Source organism: Gopherus evgoodei, unplaced genomic scaffold, assembly GCF_007399415.2.
Source record: "Gopherus evgoodei ecotype Sinaloan lineage unplaced genomic scaffold, rGopEvg1_v1.p scaffold_96_arrow_ctg1, whole genome shotgun sequence".
NCBI lineage: Eukaryota > Metazoa > Chordata > Testudines > Testudinidae > Gopherus > Gopherus evgoodei.
The window spans coordinates 3,169-6,645 of NW_022060117.1; the positions used below are offsets into that span (position 1 = coordinate 3,169).

The 3,477-nt window shown below is 57.2% G+C and overlaps 1 non-coding gene across 1 annotated transcript; it reads right to left on the reverse strand.

Annotated features, from left to right (window-relative positions):
* Positions 1-306: 306 nt before the first annotated feature.
* On the reverse strand, positions 307-378 carry TRNAQ-CUG. The gene has a single exon. It is a non-coding gene; the product is annotated as a tRNA-Gln (tRNA).
* Positions 379-3,477: the final 3,099 nt, after the last annotated feature.

Here is a 3,477-nt window from a genome sequence, read left to right on the forward strand (position 1 = left end):
TGAGGGATTCATGATGCAGGAGGGGGCTCAAGGCTGGGGCTAAGGATTGGAGTGTAGGGGCTCAGGGCAGCCTGCCTTGCCATTAGTAGCGGGTGGGTACTAGGACCCCAGGGGAAGCAGACAGCAGTTCTGCCCAGAATCGCTCTACTCTAGCAGCAGGGGACGGGTGGCAGGCAGGGGCCAAGGCCAAGGGAAGAGACCCAACTCCAAATATTACTGGAGCAGGGCCCCCCACCCCTGAATATTCCTGGAGCCCGAGCACCACAAATGTATATAACCTGCAGCCTATGACCACAAGCCAACACAAGGTCCCACTGAGATTTGAACTCAGACTGCAGGATTCAGAGTCCTGAGTGCTGCCCATTACACCATGGGACCAGCTTATGCTGCTTTTTCTGCACATTGGTGACCCTCATGTGGCTGCTTGTGTAAGGGGGTTCTTGGCCCTTTACTAAAACTTAGTGTGTGTGTGTGGGGGGGTTGGTTGGCTAGTTCCCAGCACCAATAGAAGGGGGAAGGATCAATGGGAAATCAGGACCCTGAGACTGACAGTCCCCAGGGACAATGGGGAGAGGCCAAAGCTCCAAGTTAGCTGCACTGACAGGCCAGGCAGTGTAATGAGGGAGTCACCAGGCCAGGGGGTCCCATCCTCCATGTGAGCTGGAACTGCCTGGGTGAGAGTGGGGCAGAGCTAAGGAGAGAGCAGGAGCCCGAGAAGAGCCGGGGAGCAGAGCTGTGCAGGTGTAGTGCCAGAAACTGCTGCATGTAGGAATTTGCAACCTGTAGCAGTTACTGATACCTGAGGTTGTTCTTATTTGCTGACTTGTCCTAATTGGCTAAAACTTGACAGTGGTTTCTCTAGCAAAGGCCAGTCCCTGGCCCCTTGGTCCAGACATCCTCCTTCACATCAGGCTAGCGTGACCAGATATCAAAGATGAAATATCAGGATGCGGGGAGCGGAGCAAAAAAAAAAGCCGGAGGACCCCCCCACCGCCAAGCGGCAGTGGCACAGCCCCATTTCCAACCAACTCTTGGCTCCAACCTCCACTACACCCCCAGCTCCCCCATCCCCTCACTCCTGGGCCCAGCCTGGGCTCCGAGCTCTGCAGCTGAGCCATGATCTGGGCCCCTCCTGCAGCTCCCAGGCAAGGGGTGAACCAGGCAGCTCCTGGCAGAAGTGTGTCCGCCCCACTAGTGTCTCCACCCCCAGCCCACCTGGGCCCTGCCTGCTCCACGCTGCCCCCAGCCCCAGTGCGCTGCCCCACAGGCTGCAGGGCTAGAGCAGCTTCGGCCCTGCGCTCCCGGCCATGGCCATGGCCCGTGTGCAAACCCGGGAGGGAGGAAGAATGCCGCACGCTTGGGGAAGAGGCAGGGCCAGGGCGAGGATTTGGGGAGGGATCCAATGGGGCAGTGAGGGGGTGGGGCCGGGGGCAGGGCCAGGGCCGGGATTTGGGGAGGGATCCAATGGGGGAATGAGGGGGCAGAGTTGGGGGGGCAAGTATCCCTCCAGACTATGCCTGTGTGCTGGAGAAGAGGACAAAGTTATTTGTTTGTTCAGGGTCCCGATCAAACATCGGTCGGGACGCGGGACAAACAAGCAAATATAGGGACAGTCCCGATAAAATCGGGACATCTGGTCACCCTCCATCAGGCTTCAAGTTGAGAATCATTTCCCATTCACACTCTGTGGGAGGGGAGACTTTTACATGTGCTCTCTGTGCGACTGCACATGGCTAAACAAAGAGAACAAACCCCAAATCGCCCCCGTGCTTTGGGAGCCAGGTTTGCGGTGGGAATTCTGTAGTTCAGATGACTTCACACCTGGGCATTGTGATTCTTTACCAGTTTCTCTGGCATTGGGGCATTTTTTCATTCACAACTGTGATGGCCAAGTGGTTAAGATGTGGGAGTTGAAATCCAATAGAGTTTCCATGTGCAGATGCGAATCCTGCTCTCAGTGAGGCCTGTGTTTTAGCCAGTCTCTCACCCGGGCAACACCTCTGTACAACCCCCTGAGATACTCTCAATTCTCTCCCCAGCTCAAGTAAATCCTGTTCTGCTCCTTTCATAGAGATCCCTGGGGCACCACCTCACACTGTGTCCCTGAGGGGTCAGGCAAACTCTCAGCACCTGAAGCCTCTGGCACTCACCTGGTGCCCCATAGATCAGCCAGGGCCCTGGTTCTGCTCCTCTCTCTAGAGTACGAAGGAAGCCAAGTCAGCGACTCCATGGGAGCTATGGGGCTGCAGAACCAACAGAGGAAAAATAGGTGCTCAGCACCCACTGGCAGCCAGCTCCCCCCCCCACACACACACTACAGACCTTGCTGACAAGCTCCTCCTCTTCCCTTTCAGTGCCCCCCACTTGCCAGTGATCAGCTGTTCAGTGGGGTGCAGGAGGCACTGGGTGGGGAGGGGAAGGAGCAGGGAGGGGAAGAGGTGGGGGTGGGAGAGACATGGGGCAGGAAGGTGCAGGAAGGGAAGAGATGGGACGGGAAGGGATGGGGTGGGGACTTGGGGGAAGGGGTGGAGTGGGGGCAGGGCTTGGGGACGAAAGGGGAGATTTGTCCCAGACCCCGGATCCCTCTCGGGCCAGTCCTGAAGGGAAGCACTGACTATCACAGTGACAATAAAACTGACCAGCATTGTGGGGAGACAGAGGGAGATTCGCACTCATCAAGTCCCTTCTCTCCCCCAAGGTGAGCCAGACACTGCTCTCTCCTGGCTCTCACTCTAGCAGCTGGACACTAAGGAGCCATTTCCCCACAGGAAGTGCATTGAGTGCCCCTGTGGTGCTGGCAGGGCTGGCGCTGCTGCTGGCTGTGGGGCTGGCAGGGGGGTTGATGTCTGCACAGACTCTCAGCTGCCAGGCCGGAGGGGGCACTTGGGACCTTACCAGACTGGCTCAGTGAAGACGGGGGGTTGACAGAGCAATACAGACGCTCTCCAGAGCACGGAGCAGCATCTGCCCATGCAGCCAGGCAATGAGCATTTCCCACAGCCTGGAGCCGAGGGGGAGGTGGCAGCTGCTGTTCCAGCTCCTGGGGGACAGGCCCTGTCAGCGAACAGACACTTCTTACTCACCACAGCTAACAGTGCCGGGTTCCTCCGGTGGGGGTGTGGAGCAGCTGTTTGTTTTCCTGTCCTTTTTGTCTGCAACTGCTGACAAAAACATCCCAGACAGAGAAGCAACAGGCCAAAATGCTATCACGCAGGTGCCAAAGTAGCTCAATTGGGAAAACCTTAGACAAAAAATCGAAGGGTCCCTGATTCAATCCTGGGCTTTGGCAGGCTCTGTCATCCCTCTTTGTGCAGGGGTGGCTTGTTTTCCGGGAGCACAGCAGTGCCTGCACCCAAGGTGAGTTCCTGAGCTTGGGCTCTGCAGTAGGAAAACAGAGAACAGGCTTCTGCCCCTAGTTGGCCCACCTGACCTTTAATAATGAGAACTGTCTTTCCCAACATGGCGGGAAGAAAGTGA